The sequence below is a fragment of the Sarcophilus harrisii genome, chromosome 5, assembly GCF_902635505.1.
Source record: "Sarcophilus harrisii chromosome 5, mSarHar1.11, whole genome shotgun sequence".
NCBI lineage: Eukaryota > Metazoa > Chordata > Mammalia > Dasyuromorphia > Dasyuridae > Sarcophilus > Sarcophilus harrisii.
In genome coordinates, this window is record NC_045430.1 from 47,434,206 (window position 1) to 47,460,932 (window position 26,727).

The window sequence follows — 26,727 nt, forward strand, 5'->3', positions numbered from 1 at the left end:
TCCAGATGGTATATTTTGGCACCCCAATTTGGGGGCTCTTGAAAGCACACTACAGAAAAGGGAAAATTGTCAATAAAAATTTCACAAGATTATTAGTTCTTGATTTGGAAGGAGCTTTAAAGATTATCTAAAGCTTCAATTTGCCAATGACAGACTCAGCAAGATGGATGCTTGTTCAAGTTCTGACAGCAAATAGGAGTTAAGATTTGAACCCACATCTCTAATTTAAAACACCTATACTCTTTTGAGCACCTACTAAAAAGTCCTTCATGAAAGTCCTTCTATGTTGCCTCATTATGGCATGGAAATGATCTCAAGATTTGAAGACCCTGGTGATAATGGGCAATTTTTGGTAGTTCTTAGAAACATTGAGAGTCTGACAATTGGTTGAGTGATAAACTGTGCCTGTCTTTCAAAGACTAACTTAGATAACTTAAAGGAGGCACATTACCTGAAGGCTGGCCACTGAGTGATATTTTTTCCTAAAATAGAATCTCATGAGGATTGTTTTCTAAGACATGGAGGAAAGTTTGATCTATATCAATGGAAGGAGTAGCCAAGAAGATGAAATTCAGTATTTTTAAAGTTATGAGGTACTATTAGATCCTATGAGGGCTTGAATTCTAGAAAATGTTTAAGTACCAGCTTTCTGGGGGAGGGAGATGAATGATAAACTTATATTATGAACATTTTATTAACATTTTCTCCATCCCTATAAGTCTAGACAATAAATCAATAATCACAACAAAATCAAGCCCTGACTACTAGAATTTGTTGGTTTTTAACTGGTAAGTGCTTACTCAGAAAAGTTAGCAGTCAACTCTTATAAGCTGGTTCAATTGGGCTCCAACTCATCCCTGGAATGCTTGTAGTAACGGAAGTACTTTATATCAACCAGTTCATACAACTCAAAGATTAAGGCTTTAGGGATAATGTAATTAGGATAATGGACATTAAGAGACACTGTTGTTCATTATTGTGTTTGCCACCTAAGTAAAGGTCTCTCCTTGAATCTGGGGTCCATTTATTGTTTGTTTCATGGATTCCTTTGGCAATCTGGTAAAGTCTATGGATGACTTGTAAGAATGATATTTTTAGACATACAAAATAAAATTGCAAAGAAAACAATTGTATTTGAAATATTTACTTTTTTAAGTTAGCATACTCTCCCCCACCTAATTATGAATTGTTTCTATAGGCAACAAAATGATACATATTAATGAAACTGATTTCCTTTTTTCTATCTCAATCAAACATCTTTAAGGAAATATTAATATAAATTGACATATTCTAAAGAAAGATTATAGTAAGTGATATGCTCATTTAAAACAAGAATTTAGAGTGTAAAAAAAATAGGTATTTTGATCTTCCTCTTCAGTTCTACCTCTAAGAATACCTACTTTTCTTTTAAATTCACCTTAAGCACCACTTTCCTATGAACCCTTTCCTGATCCTTTTCATCAGTTTTTCCTTTCCCCAAAACATTTTATATTTACTTTATGAGTATATAAACACACATTAATATAAATGTGTAGATACATGTGTCTGTGCATATATACTGAAAACACAGCATATGCATATGTATATATTTATATTAATTTTTATGGGTAGTTATAGATAAAAATATATAATGATATTAACAGATAGCTGTATTTACATGCATATATGTTGTTTCAGTCATGTCCAATTCTTCATGACCCCATTTGGGGTGTCTTGGCAAAGATACTGGAATAGTTTGCTATTTTCATTTCCAGCTCATTAAACAGATGAGGTCACAGAATTATTAAATCTCTGGGATTAGATTTGAACTCAGGCAAGATGAAACTTCCTGACTTTGTCTGTCACTCTATGCACTAGGAGCCACTTAGATGCTCACATACACATACACACACTTACTTATAGATGAATAAAGCTAGAGATTGGAATAGAGTTAGAGATGCACACACATAATGGCTTCCCTGGGAGAATATAAATCCCTTGAGAACAGGGACTGTTTTGCTTTTATCTTTTCTCAGGACCAACACAATTCCTGGAATATAATGTTGAGCTAGCCTTTATTATCTTCCACTGTTTCCTTCTGTTATCAAAGCCTTGTTTTTCTTTTATCTGAGATTGTTTATTTGATTAATAATTATTTCCCCTGTAAGTATTCATTCATAGGCAGGAATCTTTAAAATAGCTCTAGAAACTTGTTGGTCCTTATTACCTGGTAAATTTCTCTTAATTTTGCTTTTATCTCTCATTGGAAGAACTGCAGCCAAATTCTTTCTGTCTAATAAATCTCAGGAGAGTAACATTTTGTAGGTCTTCAAACAATTTCCCTGACTTCCTTCAAGGCTCATTTTAGAACTTAATTTCTGCTAGGGCCTACCTGCTTATACTAATACTGCTATACCATATCTATATCATGGCACACAACTTATCCCATCATATCCAACAATATTGTACTATGCTATACTATACCTTACTATACCATATATATATATATATATATATATATATATATATATATACCAATAATGTACAATAGTAATATATCATATTATACTATACAATACAATACTATGCCATACCATAGCATGTCATATCATACTATACCATAACCTACTTTACTATATCATATAAACTATGCCATATTATAGTGTATATGCAATACTATACTATACATTATGTACTATACTACTTATATATAGTAATAATACTATACAATATTATGCTATTAATATAAGCTCTACTATACTATACAAGTATACTAAAATTATACTATACATAATATACAATATATTATATTATATAAACTATACTCTATTATATTAGTATACTATGTATAGTATACTATACATGCTATACTAGTATAGAAGCTATACTATATTATACAAGCTATATTATACAATACAAGATATGATATACTATATTATAGTATGTTTTGCTGTGCTATGTTGTCCTATATCATTCTGTATTATACTATACTATATCCCATACATGTTATACTATACTATATTATATTATATATTATACTATACTATGTTATACAAGCTATACTATATTATAATATATAATATACTATATTATATTATACAAACTATACTATAAAATACCATACCATGCCATGTTTTAGTATGGAAGATATATAAACAATTTATGCTTACCACTGATAGAGCCTTCGGAGTTCATGTCGGTCTGATCAGCCACATTTGGAACACTGTACTTTGCTTTCAACACAGTGGTATTATTTTGGCTCTCTTCATCCATGAAAGGTATCAACCAATAATCAACCAGTTACTAATTCCTTCTCCTTTCAGATTACCTTTTACAGTTTTCATATCTTAAATGCACCTACTTATTTACATAATATCATCCACCTCATTAGAAATAACATTCCTCGAGTTCAAGTTCTAAACACAAGGGTTTTGCTTTTCTTTGTTCTCTTTTTCTTTCACCTAGCACTTTACACAATTCTTGACACACAGTAAGCATTTAATAAATGTTTGTTGACTGACAGTATTTTCCTTTTCAAGTTAAAAAGAAATTCCTGGTGTTAGCTTCCAGAGTATTTTTCCCCCTGATGACTTTTAAAAAGTATCTCTATTCCATAGTACAGTTATAACACCTACTCATTTAGTATTATATTTTGCCCACATAGGGATGATCAGACATATGAGAGAAGTACAGATTCTTTTTATGATGTCAGCCATATCCACCATTCCCTTGATCTCTTCTATATGGGCTATTCGTCCAGAGGTGCCCTAGCTAACATTCTTACATGCCTATAGTTAGTGCCTATATTCAATTAGTTTCCATATCTAAGAAAAAAAATAGTAGTTACATTCAGCCTTCAATTTCTTTCATGTAAAATATTATGATTAGACTAGATATTCTCCAAATCTCTTAATCTTTCCATCCCAGGAGGGCAAAAAAGTAAAATTTCTTTAAAAAAGGACCAACTAAAAAAAAGTTGTACTATGAAATGTTTTTCTATTGTAGTTTTACAATAATAATATTTGGTTACATCAAAGGTCAGCTAAATACCAAAATAATTATGGTGTGAAGGTAGAATATTATATAAAATGTAACCCAAATTCAAGTACCCTCCAAAAAATAAGTGAATTCAGCATCCATACTTGAACTTGGATAGACTGGGTCTGAAAAAAGTTGCATTTTTCTGATCAAATCATCTTCCTGAGATCACTGCAGTTAGATTCACATTGGTGAAAAGTTAAATATAGCAGTATATGATTGTGAGATAAAGAAAAAAATAGCTACTGTCATAGGAATTATTATAGTTGGTTTTTATTTCTAGGGTTGTTTTTGTTTAAAAACTCATTTTTTTAAAGATTTTGAGTTCCAAACGTTTTTCCCCTATCTCCCTGCTCTCCTCATTCCCCAAGGCAGCAAGCAATTTGAAGTAGATTATACATATAAAACCCTCATTAAACACATTCCTACATTAGTTATGTTGTGAAAAAAGAATCAGAATAAAAGGGGAAAAAACAAGACAGAAAGAAAAAACAATAACAAAAAAAGTGAAAATTATAGGCCCTGATCTGCATTCAGACTCCACAGTTCTTTTGCTGGATGTGAATAACCTTTTCCATCATGACTCTTTTGAAACTGTCTGCTGATATTGGATATTGCTAAGAAGAACTAAGTCTAGGGGCAGTTAGGTAGTGCATTGGATAGAGCACCACCAGCCTTGAAGTCAGGAGGACCTGAGTTCAAGTGTGGACTCAGACACTGGTGTGTGACCCTGGGCAAGTCATTCAATCCCAATTGTTTCAGTGGAAAGAAAAAAAAAAGAACTATGTCTATCATAGTTGATATATCTATGTGATAGACATAGTTCATTCTGGTTGTGTTTTCAGGTTTTCAGGCTTTCAGTCTTTTCAAGTATTTTTGAAATCCATATGCTTATCAATTCATTAAACACAGTAGTATTCCATTAATTTCATGTACCACAATTTGTTTAGCTGTTTTCCAATTGATAGGCATACCTTCAATTTTCAATTCTTTGCTACAACAAAAAGAGCTCCTATAGATATTTTTAAACATGTAGGTCCTTTTCTCTTTTTTTTTATGATATCTTTGGGACTCATACCTATTTGTGTTATTGCAAAATCAAAGGATTTGCAGTTTTATAGCCCTTTGGATATATTTCCAAATTGCTCTCCAGAATGGTTGCACTAATTCATAACTCCACCAACAATGAAATAATGTTCCAATTTTCCCATATCCTCTAACATTTATAATTTTCCTTTTCTGTCATATTATTCAATCTGATACTTGTGAGATGGTATCTCAGGGTTGGTTTAATTTGCCTTTCTTTCTAATCAGTAGTGGTTTAGAGCATTTGTTTTCATATGATAGCTTTAATTTCTTCATTGAAAATTATTTGTTCAACTCCTTTGACAATTTATCAATTAGGGAATGACCTGTATTCTTCTAAATTTGACTAAATTCTTTATGCATTTTTAAAAAATGAGACCTTTATCAGAAACACTGACTATAAAAATTGGTTAACTGCTTTCTGCTTCCATTGTAAACTTGGTTGTATTGGCTTTGTGCAAAACTTTTTTAATTAAATATAATCAAAATTGTTAATTTTGTATTTTATAATGTTCTCTATCTTTTGTTTTATCATAAATTCTTCTATTCTCCATAGATCGGACAGGTAAACTATTCCTTATTTTCCTAATTTGCTTAATGTATTACCCTACATTCATTTTGGCCTTATCTTGGTATATGGCATAAAATGTTGTTCTAGTGCCTAGTGTCTGCCATACTATTTTCCAATTTTTTTAGTTTTTGTTAAAAAGTGGGTTCATATCCCAGAAACTGGAATTTTTGGATTTATCTAACAGTAGATTACTAAAATCATTTCCTACTGTATCCTGCTGTATTGTATGTAATTTGCTTCCCTCATCCACCACTCTATTTCTTAGCCAGTACAAATAGTTTTGACCATTGCTGCTTTATAACATAGTTTTAGATCTGGCACAGCTAGGCCACGTTGCTTTTATTTTTTTCCATTAATTCCCTTGATATTTTTGAGGTTTTGTTTTTCCAGATGAATTTTGTTATTATTTTACTAGCTCAACCAAATAGTCTCTTTATTGTTTTGATTAGTATAGCATTGAATGAGTAAATTACTCTAGATATGCTTGTCATTTTTATTATATTTATTTCATTTATTTATATGTTTATTTTATCATATTATATTTATTAGCCTACCCATGTGCAATTGATATTTTTCCAGTTGTTTAGATCTGACTTTATTTGTGTGAAGTGTTAGGTAATTGTATTCATATAGTTCCTGGATTTGTTTTGACAGATAGGTTACAAAACATTTTATATCATCTATAATTTTTTTTCATGGAATTCCTTTCTATCTCTTACTGGTGTACTTTATTGGGAATACATAGAAATATTGATGATTTATTTAGGTTTCATTATGCTTTTTTTCAAGAATAGACAACATATATCAAACTGTGCATACCCTTTGATCCAGCAGGGATCTTATATCCCTGGGCTTATATATATCCCTGGGCTTATATCCCAAAGAGATCTTAAAGAAGGGAAAGGGACCTGTATGTGCAAGAATGTTTGTGGCAGCCTTCTTTATAGTGGCCAGAAAATGGAAACTGAATGGATGCCCATCAATTGGAGAATGGCTGAATAAATTGTGGTATATGAATATTATGGAATATTATTGTTCTGTAAGAAATGACCAACAGGATGATTTCAGAAAAGCCTGGAGAGACTTACATGAACTGATGCTGAGTGAAATGAGCAGGGCCAGGAGATCATTATATATTTCAACAACAATACTATATGATGATCAATTCTGGTGGACCTGGACATCTTCAACAATGAGATGAACCAAATCAGTTCCAATGGAGCAGTAACGAACTGAACCAGCTACACCCAGTGAAAGAACTCTGGGAGATGACTAAGAACCATCCCAATGGTTCTTGAATTCCCAATCCTTATATTTTTGCCTGCCTGCATTTTTGATTTCCATCACAGGCTAATTGTACAATATTTCAGAGTCCGATTCTTTTTGTACATCAAAATAATGGTTTGGCCATATATACTTATTTTGTATTTAATTTATAATTTAATATATTTAACATGTATTGGTCATCTTGCCATCTAGGGGAGGGAGTGGGGGGAAGGAGGGGAAAAATTGGAACAAAAGGTTTGGCAATTGTCAATGCTGTAAAATTACCCATGCATGTAACTTGTAAATAAAAAAAGCTTAAAGAATAGACAACATAAAGCAATTATATAAAAGTATTAAATTAATAGTAATTTTTTAAAAATATTGAAAGTAAATTTTAAAATTTGTATGTGGTAAAAAGAGGCAAAAGGTAGGTGAAAGCAGTCTCGTTTACCAAATCACTACGCTTAATAAACAAAAGACAGGATGGGGAGAAAAGAAAGGATAGGGAAGACAGTGTCAGATTCAGTCATAAGGAATTCAAGCAACAACAACAAAGGAAGCTAATGCTCTGATAACTACATGATGTTCAGGCTTTCAGTGGGTTGAAAATTTCTACAGACATCACCTCTAGCTTGACAATCAATTCAAGTTCTTGAAATTTCACTAGTTACAGAGCTTTGACACTATTAAAGATTTTCTAAAAGTCCTCCAAAACCATTAGAAACCACAAGACAAATGAAGGAAAAAAAGCCAGACATCCATAAAGTAGATTTAAATTGCCTCAAGTTGTCCTACATACTATATGAGTTTAACATATGGAAAAATCACTGTAAGCTCTAGTCATCATGGAAGGCTTAACTTTCAAGATAGACTTGAAAAGATGGACTTTGTTGTACAGGTATTTTTTTTCCTTTTATTTTAAAAACAGTTAATAAATTTGAAACTATGATCAAGAGCACAGAGGTACAACTACATTTGGGGGTCAAAAGGATATGAATGATCTTATTTGCCTCAATTTCCTCAATGGTGAAATGAGCATAATAATAGCACCTATATTGTAGGATTAATTTAAAGATCAAATAAGATGTTAGTTTGTAAGAAAAAAAAAACTCATTAGACAAAGTTTGACACAGCAGGTGCAATATAAACAGGTGCTTAAACCCTTCTTTTTTGCCGATAAGACTGGCTAGAACAGATAGAACACATATTCTTTGATTTGGAGTTGTGAGGGACCTCCACAGTTTTTAAATTCATAATTTTAGAGATGAGAAAAAGGAGTTCCAAATAGGTTAAGTCGATTGCCCTATTTTCCAGCAGAGTCTGAATTGCTAAGTTGTAAAGGGGAATTAAATTGTTAACATAGATCACATTGAGCTATGGAGGGTCTTGAATTCAAAATCAGTAAATTTAAATTTTACTCTGTTACATATAAGAAAGAAAGGAATGGTATGAAAAACAGTCTTTTAGAAATTCCATCTAGTGGCTCTATGTAGGAGATTAATTGGATGGGGTGGGGAAGACATTAGCAAAGAGAACAGTTAGAGTCCAGCTATTGCAAAATTCTGGGCCTGAGGTGATAAGGACCTTGATTCTACAACTGACATTTACCCCATGTCTTGCTGCTATTCATATTGGAAACAAAATCATTTAAGGATTGAAGGGGAAACAGGTTTCAGCACAAATAGATAATTCACTTGCCAAATGTTAGGAGGAGATAAGCATAATTTTCTTCTACTAATAGACTGGTAGCATCACTGATTTCAAATGAATTAAATGGCATTGAACTGCTTATTAGTTGTGAGAAAATCAAATAGAGCTGTGAATAGTATCTTTCCAAATTATCTTGCTGGAAATCTTATACTCCAAAATTAGAGGTGAATTCCATATAATAGAACCAAGAGAAGTTGATGACCCAGATTGTACTACACAGCTGGAGAGAGGGCAAACAGAATATCACTTGATCATTTTCACAAAAATACTCAGCTTCTACAAAACATCTCCCAGTCCTAAGGCTTGTGCTTCCTCTCACATGGCTAAACTCTGCCCCCAATTCTTCCAACTAACCTAGAATATATCAGGCCCGTTCACTTTCTTCAGGAAGCTATCTATACTTTATTAATATGCCATAATATTTCAATAAACCTTTTTTTTGACATTCAGATGAAATACTGTTGTCAGGTCTCCCACATCCTCTGCTTTTCACTTGATTTTTGTGTGTGTGACCTAAGTGTAGCATTTAGTATCATAAATTATAAAGTTCTATTTGGAAGGATCTTAGAGGTCAATTAATCCAACCTCTCCCTCACTCCTATGCTATAACCAATAAGGAAATTGAGGTTTAAATAGGATAAGTGTATGGTGCAAGCTTACAACAGTAGGAAGTGGAAGATCCATTCTTTTCCTTAAATTTTTTTGTAAATTATTTGGAAATATTTAGAATTTATTTTGGATATTTGGAAAATTTTTTGGAAATTTTGGAATTTTAAAATTCCAATAATATTTGGAAACTTTTAAAGCAAGTAGTATTAGCCTTAAGAATTAAAGAAGTCAGGGACAACTAGGTGGCACAGTGGATAGAACACCAGGTCTGAACTCAGGAGGACCTGAGTTCAAATATGGTTTCAGATAGTTAACACATCCTAGCTATTTGACCCCGGGTAAGTCACTTAACTCCAATTGCCTCAAGAAAAAAGGGGAAAAAAATCTACATTTGAACCCTGTCAAGACACAATCTCTCTTTCCTTCATTTTTTTTTTTATCTGAAAAGAAGGAAGGGGTTGGAGTTGATAAGGCCTATATGGTCCACTGCAGCACTAAACTTCTGATTCATTAATTTAGTCTATTCCTTTCCCATAAGAAACTTTGGATCATAGTTCTTAAGAGATGAAAGAAACCTCAAAATATGTGAAAGTTTTTAATCAAAACTCCTATTATGTGCATATACCACTGCAAACTAATTTATAATTTTGGAACCTTGTCCCACTAATTCCTTTCTTTTAACCAATTCTCAGACTTCTTTGAGCTGTGTCCACACCAACCAATTTTATTTTCACTTAGGACATTTAAAATTACCCTTCCATTCATTGCCTTAGATGTAGCAATATATAGTTACTAAAGCAATACGCAGCTTTCTTACCTTTGGCTTCATTGCCCGCAAAATCATCGATAGATAGACGGACAGACAGACAGACAGACAGACAGAAAGAAAGAAAGAACATGCTTGTTGTTCACTATTTCAATTAGTTTTGGAATTTTTTTTTCATCGTCATCCTCTATTGCTACTCATTTCTATGAATTGCTGGCACTGGATAAATTAGTAATAAACATTTTTGAAACTGTTCCTACATCCAAATCCCTTCAGAGACTTTGAATTAATAGATGCATAACAAGTTAGGTCAAAATAATTGCCCTCATTTTGCAAATAAGGAAAAGGAAGCAGGGAGCTCTGCCTCATTTCTAAGGCTTTACAATGAAGTAGTGTTTGAATAACTAATGTAATGTTCTTGTTTCTTAACTGTTTAAGAGAAAGGAAAGAAAAAAGGAAAGTGAAAGAAAGTGAGGGAAAAAAAAGAAAGAAGAAAGGAAAGGAAAGGAAGGAAGAAAACAATGTCAGACCCTTCTGAAGAACTGAATCATAAAGAAACGCTATGCTCACCCATACTTTTGAATGTTTCTCTTTTAAAGCAGAGTATAAACTTGTACAATAAAATATGGAATATTCTGGAACTGAGACGTTGGTTGCAGTGATACTGCAGGGGTCTTCAAACTACGGCCCGAGGGCCAGATGTGGCAGCTGAGGACAATTATCTCCCTCCCCAGGGCTATGACGTTTCTTTATTTAAAGGCCCACAAAACAAAGTTTTTGTTTTTACTATAGTCCGGCCCTCCAACAGTCTGAAGGACAGTGAACTGGCCCCCTATTTAAAAAGCTTGAGGACCTCTGCGAGGATACTCCAACAGAAACCAAGAGATGGAGAAACGTCAAGATCTGAGACTGTGTTTTTCAAAAAAAATGTGGCCTAAGGGAGGAAATTCAGGTAAAAATACAGAGAGAATTAAGTGCTTATGCCATAGATGGGAAGATTGGCTAAGAAATAATTTTGAGCCTTCTGTTAATATATTTTCAGCGTTTAAAAAATCCTGGAGAAATAATTGGATAGTTTATAAAATTTCCTCTATAATGCCACTGATGGAATACTACAGTAACTTATATTACTTTAAAAATTATAATTTACAACATTAAAAACTATTTATTGTATGTGTAACAAAATGAATAATAGTTAGGTCTTATAGAAAGCCATGTACTGATAAATGCTGACAATGAATCCTATGAGGTAATCACATTATTCAGATCTGTACCTTCTGAAATTATTGTTACATATAAAATATAGTCAATGATTTGAGACCAATAGAAGTAATTATTTAAAAATTCAATAAAAACATGATTTTATAAAATTCATTATTTGAACTCACCAGAACCTAGATGTAGAACTTTAAGTTTTCACAGTGCTTAGCATGTTATCTCATTTGATCTTCACAATGCTGTACAGATTAAGTAATTTAGAATTTTTAAAAAAAGATTAAATTATTTGTCCAAGTGATATATCTACTAAGTTTTTTAGGCAAAATTTGAACTCAGTTCGCTCTTACTCAAAAGCCAACTATGTACACTGTACTATATAGGGGTAGGGAAGAGACATATGATTTAATTGATATGGGAGTTAATTCACATAAATGAAACTCCAGTAAAAATGCAGATCAATACTACTTTGCTGCTTAGAATACAAAGTAAGTAGACAAAATGACTTATCTAGGTTGAGAATGCTACAATGTTTCAGAGCTGAGAATCCTCATGTTGGAGGCCAACTAATATGTACTTTGTCAAGGGATATATAGTTAGTTTTTATAAGAACAAAATATTGCTTCCAAATCCACAATCCATTGAATGTTAACAGAAATGCTGTAGGTTCTGCCCCATGTCTGTTGAAAGCACCACTATTCTTTTAAAAACTATTAAGTCATCCCTGACTTTCCCCTATCCCTCAACTTCTATATCCAAATCAGTTGTCAAAGTTTCTCTATCTTCCCTTTACAATATCTCTTCCATCAGTCTCCCTCTTTTCTTTCACCCTCAGTCCATTTGAAATTTGTCTTCTGGCTATGTCTTGTACATGACCCTCCATATCTCTTTTCTAGGACTTTACAGAAATGGAAACTCCATGCCTAGATTATTTTCCATTTTCATTTCAAGTTGTAGAACCTTTGATTTACTTTAAACCCATGAAAAGTACTAGCTTCTTTATGCAGCCTTTCCTGGTTCCTCCTATTTCTCCTCTTCCCTTTTTTCTTCTTTCTCCTCATCCTCTTTTTGGTCCTCCTTTCCCTCTCTCCGCCTCCCCCCCCCCCTATTGTTAATTGTTAGCACTACTCATCTCAACCTTATTTTATATTATTTATACGATCTATTTATTTATTCATGAAAATAGTTTTCCTTTGTTTTCCTCCATTCACAGTATCATTAAAGATACTTGAGGACAGAGATTATTTATTTAATTTTTAGCTTTGAATCTCCAGAACTTAACACAATTCCAGACACATAGTAAGTGCTTAGTAAATGTTTATTGTGTATATTGTATATATATATATATATATATATATATATATATATATATATATACACACACACTTTCCCCCTCTCATGGAAATATCCCTTAAGACACAGGATTTTTTTTTTTTAAAGGAAAGGAAAAATAGTCAAAACAGCTAAAATATGCAAAATATCTGTTATTCTGTGCAGAGTTCCACAGCATTTGCTGTCTTCTCATCTTTGTGAATGAGTGAGGGGAACAAATGTCTTCTGATCTCTTCTTTGGCACCAGGTTTGTTCTTTATATTTCTGCAATATTCAGTGTCAGTCATTTCATGATTGTTATCCTTTCATTTACATTACTCCAGTCATTATGCATGTCATTTTCCTGACTTGCTTGTTTCATTTTGCATTGTGTAAGTTTTTCCTTATTTCTTTATATTCATTATGTTTTCTGTTGCTTATAATTCAGTTATGTTCCATTAAATTCTTGTGACATAATTTGCTTTTCCATTTCCCAGTTCTTTGCAGTATGCCTTTCTAAAATAAACATACAAACAAAAACAAAAACAAAAAACAGTTATCTGATCTGGAGATAGTTAACCAAGTATACAATTCAAAAAAAGTAAAGTGACATACTATATACATACATTCATGGGGGTAAAAAGGAAAAGAAGAAAATACTTATTTTGGATCAGAAGACCCCATTTACTGTAATAACACTATGACCTGTCTTGATTAACTTGAGGCTCAAATCCTTATGAAATTTTGAAAAAATTCAATGGCTTAATGATACAATCCATAAAGCTTTGCTATTTTCACTATAAATGAGACAGTATGTTACTAGACATCTATTTTCATATAAATTGGTTTATAACTGAAATGACATTGATAAATCATGTATAATTTTTCTCCCCATTACTAAAATCTAGTACTTTCAATGAAATTATGTTCTAAAACTCCAATTAAATAATAACCATGTTAAAAAAAAACAACAACAACAACAACAGCAACACCAAAAGTCCTAACATAATGCTATAGCGTGGTGCGTAATTGTTTGCACAGAAAAGGCAGCATAGGAATTGTATTAGACTCTTTAGATACAAAGCCAAAAATAATGTATGTTTTTTAAAACATTCATTCATATAAAGAAATATATGTCCTTGATATTTTGGAGGCATCTATGATTCCATCAGGATGGGCATTCCCTCTATCAATGAAGAATACTATTATACTATCTTGTCCTAGTTATTCCTTTCTACCCTCCAATAAATCCATCCAAGATCTTGAGGGCTTTCTTTGTGATCTGGAAGGAGAGAAGAAGTATAACTGTGATTTCATCTGGATATTGTTCTTGTTCATTTTTCATTCTTGAAGAGAACGAATGGCATCAGAAAGGTGGTGTCTTGACTAACACATAAATTAGAATTAGAGCAGAGATGCTCAAAGCTGTCAGCTTTCTTTTCTCCTCCATAGTCATTAAATTCCAATCAGAATAGAAAGTACTTCATTGAGGAACTTCTCTACCAATATGGATCAATAACTAAAATGTAACTTATTCTCTTGGAAAGTTGACTAGAAGCACTGAAAGTCTGAGTGACTTCCTATCTATGTCAGAGGAAAGATTTCATTTCAAGTTAACCCTACTTCAAAACTAACTCTGTATTCTATCTCTTTTTTCTTAGTCTTTAAATACCTCACGGTTCTAAATGCAGCATTTGAATTAACCATTTGGGGTTTCTCATTTTTGCTATAGTCAGTCTTTTTGCATATTTCCTGTGACATTTGTACATACCCTTGATGTTATAAAACTACTCTTTATACTGGATTATCATTGATCACATGTTACAACTTATGTATGTCATATCTCTTTATATTTCTTTAAATTATTTTTAATTTTAATTCTTGAATGTGCTTTAAATTTAATTCTGAATATGTCTCATTTTTCACTTGTAGTACCAGTCCAAGGTACACATGTTGATGGATTAATTCAAATGATTATTTGACAACTTGCATGTTATAGTGTGTGTAATAGTTCAACTTCAGTCTTGAATTGCTCCAAATTATATGTAAATGAGATCCAAAGATACATTCACTGATTTTTAACATTACTTAGAATTAGTAGCCAAAAACAGGGTTTAGTAGACCCACATATTAATTCTTAAATATATGAAATGATATGACTTACCTGTAATATTTTCTTTTAATTTTTAAGTTTAATTTAAAAGATTTTTAATTTAATTTAATAGATACATAGGCATCCTTTAAGAATTTATAAGAAGGGAACAGGCAGAAATTTGTAAACAATATTTTATAGCAGCTCACATCTTTTGAGTCATTCCTGAGTAAAAGGGGCAGAGAATAAAAGACTCAACAGTACTTATTGATAGCTAAGAAGAAACATATCTGATTTGGTATCAACAATGTAGTGTCAATGTAGTTCTTAATAAGAGTGTCAGCTTTCCCAGTTGTAAAATGAAGAGATGACCTCTGAGGTTCTTTCTCAATCTAAATCTATAATATCTTTTCCCAAAAAGATACATTTCAATCATATAGGAATCCCTGGCAGATGCAATAAAAGAGCTAACTTTGATGATATACAGATTATTAATAGTATCATGTAACAGTATGAGACTTATGCTTATGAAATATATATGCCAAAATAATGTCTAGCACAGAATCAAAAAGAAGGGAAAGTGAAATCTTACAGATAATTTTGTTTCCTATTGCTACAATACTGTTTTTATCAAGTCATATGATGTTATTGTAGCCCCAGAATGAGATCTAGAAGCACTTAAAGAATATACCTGTTAGGCAAGGTAAAGAATAATATAGTTGGGCTATCTTTCCTTTAATTTCCAAGAGGAAGATAAGAATTCTTACATATCTGCCACATTTAAAATATCTCTGGTGGCTTCTCAGAGCAGCAGCAACCTACACTATATTACATTATATTACCAAATATAACAAAATAATCAGCTTGACTAGATAAGAACCAGACTGCTAAAAATTTGAGCATCAGTTGAAAGGATTGGAGAAGTTCAGTAGCCATCACTACTAAACCGTACCAGAGTGTAAAAGCCATGGCAGGAGACATACCCCGTGGTTTCCCATTGGATGGAATAGTTCTATATGGAAGAATTTCTTTTGGAACCACCATTGAAAAGGTCAACTAAATGCATCAGAAGAAAGAGCATTCCACACAGCTTTCCATAAACTGAAGGTTCAAAATTCGTAGCTAAGGCAGTAGCAGTTTAAAATCTGGGCATTCTGAATACTTGAAGGTGTTCAGAGGGAGAAAAAGGAAAAATAATGAACTTTATCAATAATATAAAGAAGTTGAAATGCACTTCTTGTCCTAGAGAATAAAAATCTATTTAAAATGGCAACATGTAAAAGGCTGAAACTATGAAAAAAGATGTGCTTGAATCAGACAACTGAGCACTTAAGGCTAATTACCTATTGGATATGAGACAATGACTCTATTAGCATATATTGGGATAAATGGTTCTGATGCTGGCTCAATGTTTGCTGCTAAGATAATCGTAGGCAAGAGGTTAGGGTGAGACAGGCCAGAGTCACTTGGCGACAGAACGAAGAGGAGAAAGGTGGAGATTCTGGACTCCAGAATGGAAAAGAGATCTTTGACAAAACCCCTGTCAGTTTATCTGCTTCTTTCACTTCTCCCCCTAAAGACCAAGGACTTTTACTTATCCTGATTCTGCTGATCCTGAGGTCTCCAGGGAGCTAGCTTAGACTTAACAGCAACATAAAAAAAATTCTTTGCTGTATGAATATATCTGTATGTAGAAGAAAATTACTGTCCTGATGACAATTTTTAACATTTCCATTTAATTTTATTTTTTCTTAATTCCATTTAACCCAAAATGTTTTACATTTTTTTAAAATTTGTGAAAATTGTGTAAATTTTAAAATCCCACTTTTTACACTGTCTCCTCCATATTCCTTGAGAAAAAAACAATTTGATATATTTTGTATGTGCAGTCATATAAAACATTTCCATGTTAATCATGTTGAAAAAGAAAACATAAAAAATAAGATTAATAAAAAAAACTTTTTAAGAATGTTTCAATCTGTACTCAGATGTCTTATGTTCTTTCTCAGGAGGAGGAAAGCATTTTTCATTTTAAGTCCTTTGGAATTGTATTGAATCATCATTGGAATTGTATTGAATCATCGTATAGCTGATCAGGGAACTTAGTTTACTCTCACCAGCTTATCCTTTCTCTTCTAAATTACACAAAAGATCACCGGCAATAATGAACAGTAAGTAGACATGTTTAACCATGCAAAATATCAAGCAGTATCTGAAGAAATTATATAGATTACAATATATCAGGAAGTATACAGGAACCAATTAGCTCTTGTTATGGTATAGAACTCTGAACTTGAAACAAAGGATTCTTACAAGGTACTAAGTCAGTGGAATTGATGGAGACAATAGTTATCTAATTTAGCACTAATTAAACTAGTGCTTAACAGTTCTCTAGTCCAGTACATATACTTAGTACTTACTATAGTTCTACAAGATTCACACCTTTGGTAAAAGAGCATATAAGCTTGGCAGTCAGAATGAGAACTAGGGAAGATAGAGAAGTGGGGCAGGCTCTCCTTCTCTTCTCCATTAAACCCAAAATCCGGAAGGCCTGCAGAAAAACTAGCTGAGCCCCAAGTGAAGGAGACAAGACTTTGAAGGAGACAATAAAGGATTTGGATTTTAATCTCTGGCTGCACTTGTGGTAATTACTGAAATGAAACAAAAGCTGCTCCCAGAGACCCCAAGAAAACCTCAACAGAGAACATTACATTTTAAAGAGAATATTACAGCTCTCTAGAAAGGAACAAGATCCTAGTTCAATCCAAGAGAAAAAAACTGCTCTCATTCATGGGAATCTTTTCAAGAGACTCTAGATTTGCAATCTCTGAAGTAGGAAAAAAAAAAAGAATGTGTCAGTCCCCATACACATTTCTGGCTTGGAGAGAATCCATTGATAATTCAAATTATTTCTCCCTCCACAACCTCATAGTCTTCTCTATCCTTTTTCCACATTTCTATTTTAAGAGTTTTTGAAACCACCTGAAGTAAATTCCTTATGGCAAGTATGCAGCATCATGTTCAGCATTCTCTCCCTCAAAAAACAAAACAAAACAAAACAAACACACACAAAACTCCCCCCTTCCCAGTAAAACAGAAGTCATGTCTCCCTCTGCACACACCATATCTCACAAAGCTATACCAACTTTGAGTGAAATCAGAATTTCATAAAGGCCCGTATTTTAGCACCATTAATCTTCCAGTGATTATTTATGTTTGGGAATCATGAAACACTTCAATCTTCTAAGTATCTAAATGGAAGCTTATCCAAAAGATAATAGAATTGCATATATTAGGTACGAATAGGTGATTTCATGTAACCAGCAGACATAAGAGTACTGTAAAAGATTCAAAAAAGATGTGACCAAAACATATGACAGAGAGAGAATAGACAGAAATTTCACAAACTGACAAACAAAATCTTTTAAGATTTTAAGACCCATAGGAAGGTATCCAATACTTTGGTAAATTCCATAGGACAATTTATAGAAGTAAACTAACAAAAGTCATGGTAAATTAAATGCAAAAGTTATGAATGAGTTTTGATCTGTCCCTCTGAAGCAATTATCCACATGGATGAGATCACAGATCCATTCATTGTTGAAGTGATAACTGTATATTTAAATTTCACTTTTTTGATAATTTCCTCATTCTAGAAAGAATAAACCTTTCTGAAAATCATAATATATTATATTCTTCAAGTCATACAACTTAATATCAAACCTTTTGCTCTATCATAGGATGAAACTAGAAAAAAGAAAGATGAATTTATTATGATCTAGAAAAATAATTATTATATATACATATCCACAGAAAAGTCTGTATATATATATATATATATATATATATATATATATATATACATACCTACACACACAAACGTGCATGGGCTTAGAGTCAGGAAAACCTGAATTCAAATCCTAGTTCACACTCTTCTACCTTGCTACAATCTGAGCAACTCACTAGTTTCCTAATATGTAAAAAAGAGATAGCATTGCTCCCTTTTTCACAGGATTGTTATTAGAACCAAATGAGGAAATTTATGTAAAGTTCTTTTGAAACCTTGAAAGCCTATATACATCAGCTATCTTTAGGTTGTGTGATATAGTAAAAAGAGTATTCACATTGAATTCAGGTAAAATTCTACTTTAGCCACATAAGAGCTATGTTACCCTTAAAAAGTCACTAACTTCTCTGTATCCTGATTTCCTCAACTTGTAAAAGAGGGGATTGTATCTTATGGTGTTCCAAATCATATTCGACACTAAGATTAAACCTATGATCATATGAAAACAACCATGTTAGTCCAATTCTCTCATCTTAGAGATGGGGAAACTGAACCCTAAATAAGTTAATTAAGTGATTTGACCAAGGACATGATATAGTAAGCATCAAAGGTGGATGTTAAATCCAGGTCTTCAAATTTCAGATACAGTGCTCCTCCTAATATACCATGATGCCTCACTGATATATGGACTGCTAGAAGATGAAACACCCTGTAAAAAAAATAGATCAGTATTCCATCTGAAATGAGTTGTTTTAGCAACTTGCCTGAGCTATTGAGACCTGAAATTATTTGCTTATGGTCACATACAGTGGATTTGGACTTAAGCCCAGATCTTGCTGGCTTCCTATTTACTATGTTGTGATGACTCTCCAATATACATACAGATACACCTGTTTTTTTTTTTTTCATTATTCCATACCATAGAGACTATATAACCTCTAATAGAAAAATGGAATGTTATACCAAAAGCAGTTTGTGTTTGCATTGTAGAAGCTAATTTTGAACTATCTTACTATGTCTTGCTTCTCCTTATGGGGTTAGGGAGTATATGCATCTTGGCTTACATTTATTCTTATAAATTTATGAGCTAAACTAAATAGATTATAAAAAGAAAAAAGTGGGGAGAAATTACTTTCTTAGTACAATTGCCTTAACATTTATAGTGTGAAGAATCATAAAGAGTTCTGTAAAGAGTCAGTTAGAAGTTGACAAGTACTTTGAATTCTGGACAGTTTTTTCTCATGACTGAAAAAAGGGGAAAATAAAAAAAAAGAATACTATAATTTATTTCCTGAGAAGGAACATGAAAAATTTTGAGAGATTTTAATGAATATCTGCAGAAAACTAAAAGGTTTAAAAGTTTATTAAGATGAAGTAATCATTTTTAAACAGAGATTCTAAGGCAATTCCAACACTAATTATTCTTAAAACTAAAACATTATAAATGATTATTTTTGGTTTTGCGTTATTATGAATTTCATTTGTTAATAAATTGCACATAAGTAAATGCTATTGGTAAAGGATATTGCTTTGGCTTATTTAATAATTAGTACTTAAGATTTTGGGGGAACTAAGTGATGCAGTAGATAAAGTCCTGGGCTTGGAATCAGGAAGTCTCATCTTTATGAATTCAAATCCCACCTTGGACACTTACAAGTTGTATGATCCTGAACAAGTTACTTAACACTGTTTGCCTTCGCTCCTCACCTGTATTATTAACTGTAAATATTAGCTGGAGAAAGAAATGGCAAACCACACCAGTATCTCTGCCAAGAAAACCTCAAATGGAATCCCAAAGAGTTGGCCATGAATGAACAACAACAACAACAATATTTGAGACTTTATGGAGCTCAAACCGATTCAAGAGAAAGATGTTGCAATTTTATTAACTAGAAAGAAAATGCTAAAACATATCTCTGGATTACTCTGCAGTTTGGGATTATGAGATTAAATATGGGTACAGTTTAAGGACCAAGAGGGAAGACCTTCAAATGAGGTAGTCAGTCCATGATCATATATTTGCATGGGTCTAAGTATATGTATACTATTGTATATATGTAAATGGTCACAGACTGACCAATTTCAGTTGTTCAATTGTGTTACAAACACATTGATAATATGATTCTATTAATACAAATATTATATATTAGGTCAAAATATAAGTTCAATAGGTTAATAATTGGATAAGAATATGTATATATATGTATTACATATATATGCATATGTATATATACAAACAAAATTTTGACATATTACTCATGATCTGAAAAACTTCCTTTGTTTAAAAAATGTGCAAACCAGTTATTGTGTTTGCTCAAAAAAAGTCAGATGAGATATTTTTCTGTGATGCTACAGCCAGTATGTATTAGCAAAACTCATCTTTTCTTTACTATGCTTGGAAGCTTTTCATACAACAAAACATTTGTATAGACAGCTAACAGTAAGCCACATAGCACTCCCTTGTTCATTATGTCATTTGGGCTTCCTAACAAGCATGTGAGATTGTTAATTTGAATATTATTTTCCCATTGTGACTGATGAAAAAACTAAAGGCTAAGTGGTATGTCCAAGATCCCAGAACTAATAAATAGTGCAGTGGAGTCTACAAATGTGAGCATTAGGATTCCAAGTGCTATTTAACTTAGAAATTGGTCTAGCTCATCTCTAAGGTCCTGTCCAGCTTTGAAATTAATGTGAATTAAAAGTTTACACATCATGGTCATGTTGATTTCTGTGAAAAATCTCCTGTTACTTACTTATGAAATTGATCTTGAAATGTTATCTGATCTCATAGAATTTGGGTGTTAGAAGGGATCTCAGTATCTAATTCAACCCATACACAAAAGTAATCTTCCATACAAAATACCTGATAAGCAGTCATTAAGCCTAGTGTTTTGCTAGTCATCATCACTGAGTTAACTTATTTGCAATTCAGATTGGGCAAATGAAATAACTTGAGAATGTTTCCATCCTCCATGATTTCTTTTTTTAAAAAAAAAATCACATCTAGTGGCTCTGAAAAGACCCCTGACAATTCCTTAAGCAAACTTATAGTACATATTTTCAAATCCTGTTTTCAGTGCATCCATATTCTCTAAGCATGCTTTAAAGAGAGGCAGTCATTTGCATTTGACCTTCCCTCCTCTCTCAGAACTGGGAATTTCTCCAATTAAAAGTTTGCCTTTAATCTCCTCTGAAAAGATGGAAATAAAGAAGGCATTACAAGTCTCATTCATTTTTTTTTGTTATTCTCTTATTAATATTCCTTCTCTTTATATAAATCGAACAAAATGTTCTTTGTGCATCTTCTTTTGACCAAAATATCTGAAGGTTTTATGTGCATTTTTTTAAACTTTGCTTATTGCATCTCCTTTTTATTTTGGTTCTTTTAATATCTGAGGTTTTTTTTTTTAACTCCTTTTCAGGGATAAGGCCTAATTTCCCTAGGTTTCTTATTTGTCCTTCAATTCCACATAGACCTATATTAGCCTGAATAAATACAACTTGCATGAATTAGACAAAATTCTAAGATTGGACCAAATTTATTGTCCATAGTGTGAAAGCAGTATCCAAATCTCCTCAGTGCAAGGTAATCAGAGTCCAGCCCCAAAGAACCATTGGGATTGAAGATTTCTTACCTTTCTTCAGGAATGCTTGTATCAACCCAGCTTGAGATCTCCTTAGGCAAGGACACTATATGACAACAGAGTAGGAGAGCAGTGATAAAAGTCACGTTTAAAAGGTTTTGCTTTGTCTTAATCACTAAGTCTTTTCAAATTTGAATAGCAATTAGGCATAAAATTATCGGCTAGTGCTGAGAGGCTAATGACCCAAACGAATTTGAACCCCTGCAGCTATACCATGAATCAAGGATATTCAGGCCTTTCTTGAAACATTGGTCTTATTAATGCATCAGTAGACTCACTTCTTTGAAGTCAGAATAACATAAGGGAAAGGAAGAGGAAAGCATGCCACATTTATTTATGAAGCAGCTATTATGTCCCAGGTACTGTGTTAGATAATACAAATACAAATACCAGTGTTGAAAAATGCTTCCTGCCTCCTGACAGAGAAGATGAACTCAAGGTACAAAATGAGATATATAGTTTTAGTCATGGGAATTGTTTTGCTTGACCATGAATATTTATTACAAGAGTTTTGATTTTCTTTTTTCTCTAATGCTTGCAAGGTATTGAGGAAAAGGAGAAATAATAAATTCTTATTAATTAAAATAAATTAAACTTTTAAAAGAAAATAATGAAACCAAAACTCTAACACAAAATACTCAGCTTTTAAATCATGATTACTATCTGAATATATTAACTCATTTTATTAGAGAAAACTGCTTCAATATATCAACAAATAAACAAAAAATATACATGCATATACATACATGTATATGTGTATGTATGTATGTTTACATGTACACATATACATATATGCACATGCAAACATGTATATATCTGGCTATGCAAAATATCTCTAATACCAGTGAACATCCTTACAAGAGGGACCCATTCTTCATAAGAGAAATTTGCATAAGAATATCTGAATAAATCAATTCATATATACATCAGTACTAGGGAAAACTCAAAAGCTTTGTTCTGTTGATGATGGGTGACATACATAATTAAAAAAATATCATTTCAAAATCATAATAATAGACTGAGTTTTAAGGTTTGAACAGTTTCAAATTTTTCTACTATTTTTGTATATAGATAAAGGTATACATAAAACTGACATTGTACACACATATATTCCGATGTTTATATCTACATCTATAAATATTTTGTTAAAAATGCTTGTGGCCTAGACTATGATATGCAATTGGTTTTTCTTAAATTCTTAATTTATCAATCTAAAACATATATCTAGAACTGAAATTATAGTTAGACATATTGAGTTGGGCCCAAAATTGAACAAGAAGACAATAGATTGTATTGCATGAGAGAAACTGAATATTGATTTTAATGATCCTAAGATTCCCAATGAACCTTTTAACACAAATGTTCTGCCAATGATGCTTTTTGATTATGAATCTTGGAATGCCTCAATCACCTAAAATGCAAATTGTGGGTAACAAAAAGGTCAAGAGAAATATTTATTACAAATGCTCATAGAGAATGACATATATTCAATAATAATTTATGCCTAAGAATTTGAAGAAGGCAACAGGGAATGTAGAATTGGAATAGATCAACCAAGTAGTAATAGCAAGAGGTGACAAATGGAATACCCAAATACTGAACTGGTATTCACAATATTTAAAATTGGCCAAATTAACATTTCTAGTACATTGGGTGAATTTTCTGTAGAGGATAAATGTTTAATAATAGCGTAAGATGAGAGAGTTGTAGATGAACTACAATCTTCAATAGATAACTCAATGAGATCAAATATTTCAGCAAGTTTTGATGTATCAAACATGATGAGCTATTAATTCATAGCCAATTATTATTATATTGCAGACTAAATAGCAAATTCTTCACCTGTTTGAACCAATTTCCTGATTTCAATACTAGTGCTCTGGATTTGTATCCATAGCAACATCTCAGTAAAATGGCAAAATCAAAAAATATTGCAGTAACCCTAAATTCTGGAGATACTTGAATTAAATACCCTGAAAAATGCTTATGTCATTAATTTGATAGTGAACCAAATCATTCTCCATTACTCCATAACTTCAATAGTTCCTTGGATATAAGGATGAGTGAATGATCTCCAAATAATTGACTGTTATCAGGTGCTGGAAAGCTTGAATAGTGTTCATGAATAGGAGGCCATATGTTCTGAGTCAGGAAGATACAGAAATGCCTCCAACAGTTATTATGTGACCATAGACAAGTCATTAACTTCTCAGTTTTGACAAGCAATATCTCTTGAAGATGCAGAATAGTTGTTAATCTTCATTAATAAAGAAAATTTCCTGCTTTGAAACACCATTAAGTTATGAATGAAGTACAAATAAACATGGGTTAAGGAAGTTTCTAACACCTAGATTCCCATGCACTAATGTAATCAAAGATTGACAGAGGAATACAATTCTAATGTTCCATAAATGACTGATGAAAAAAAAAGCATAATTATGGCTCTGCTTATAATTTCACTGTTGTAGAGAACACCTAGCTGAGCAAACACCACTTGAGAGCCAAATTAGCCTGTAACTTATAGTCTCAGATAGTTGTATCAAACTCACAGTCAATATGTATCCAAAATGGAATCTGAATCCAGAAATGCTTAGCCTTAAAGCTATTTCTATCTGCTATAAAACACTTTTCTAATTGATTAATTCAAGCCAAAGCAATGTAGCTCACAGAAAATCTTTCCAGCAAGATAAATAAAAGAAAGACTTATATTTGTCCTCACCCCATGAGATTTATGAAGTTTGAGCAATGTTGGGTATCTCAACTAACATTTTGGAAGATTCACAGTGTAATGCTCCTTAAAAATACATTTTCTTTCAGTGTAGCAGAGAAAGTAATTTTAGGAACTGAAAAGTGTATTTGTCATTGAAATGCTTTTTTATATATGGTATCTTTCTAGGAAGAAATAAAAGAAACCCATCTTTACCCCTGGAGCCAAAGTTTGTACAAGTAATCTATGACATAATGCAAATTTCAGGCATGATCCAATTTTAGAAAATACTGAGTTGACATAGTTGCAGAGATTTAAAATTATAAAGCCTGGAAAACTATGTAATATATGACCTAAAAGCAAATCAGAACTCTGCCAAACAAGGCATCCTCATGAGTGCTCAAGGACAAAGTTGCATTACATATTACTTGGGCAGTTTAGGGTTTCAATGACAGATACATGATAGTTGTATTGAAATAGCTTTTTCTTTTACAATGAAAGAAAAATCACAGGAAATGCTAAAAAATACCTAGCTATTATTCAAAGTCTGCAATATAATAATATGAGTATATATTTTATGATTACATCACACTAAGAACACTTGAAACTGCAGGGGACCTTAGAATGAAATGAATAAAAGAAAAAAATAATTCTAGCGATTTTAAAAAATAGTTAATACTGGGGTAGCTAGGTGGCACAGTAGATAGAGCACCAGCCCTGAAGTCAGGAAGACCTGAGTTCAAATTTGACCTCAGACACTTAACACTGCCTAGTTGTGTGACCCTGGGCAAGTCACTTAACCCCAATTGTCTCAGCAAAAAAATAAAATAAAAATAGTTAATACTAATGTCATGCTCTGTGTTTTTAGCTTCAAGTCTATTTGAAGCAATTTTATTTCATTTAACATCAGTATAATATTTAAATATATCTAGCATGGAGACAAATCTGGCAAATTGTCAAGATCCCACATGTCCCCTGACATGATATTCTGGTCCAAGATGATTTAAGGAATATTTTTGTTGTTTTTGGAATCTGGGACAAGAAGATCACAATATGTAAATTATAGTTTAGGTTTAATATTCCAAAAGAATTGAGTCAAAAAATTTTTTGTCTCCTAGATTATACCCTACCCTTCAGAAGTAAACAAACGCACTTCCTTCTTGAATTAAATTCTCAAAAGGCAAGGATGCATCATGGTGCTTGGCAGATTGGAGGGGAACAGAGAGGTTATGATGTCAAAGGTTGAGTATCACCATTAGTTCATTTTTCTATGAAAGATTATTTGTCTGTTTTATAAAAAATGAGGTTTTTATTATGCTTATATATTATATTGCCAAATACTGCATTAAAACTATATCAAATACAAATGCAAAATACAAATTGAAAAGCAAAGACTGTCTTTTCCTTCAAGGAGTTTTTATTCTAATGGGGAGTCAACATGCATAAGGGAGTAGTTGAAAAATTCCTCTTTGGTCCACAATATTATATAGATGGTTAGTGAGTGCATAGAAAATAGGGATAGTTGATGGGATCATTATTCATGATGTTAAAACTAGAAGGGTAAGGGAAAGGTGGCAAAGGGGCCCACTTGGCAAGTTGCCCAGACTATAAAAGAGATGTTGATAGAGTGAAAAGTGAAAAGAAGCATGGTACTCGATGAATTCCTAGAACCATAGTTTGGAAGATGTAGGTATCAATGAGGACAAAAATTCCTTGAGTGCAAGAAGACTTTGTCCAGCAGGGAGTGAAATGAAGTGGGGAGGGAACCTTACCAGTGGCAACTTGACCACTTCTCTCATTTCACAGATGTAGAAATTCAAGCATACAGAGGGAAAATACCTTTTATCAAGATCAAACTGCAAGTTAGTGCCATAGGTGGCTCTTCTGAACTTCCCTTTTTTAGTAAGACTATCACTATACCTACTAGTCACTTCACTTCACAA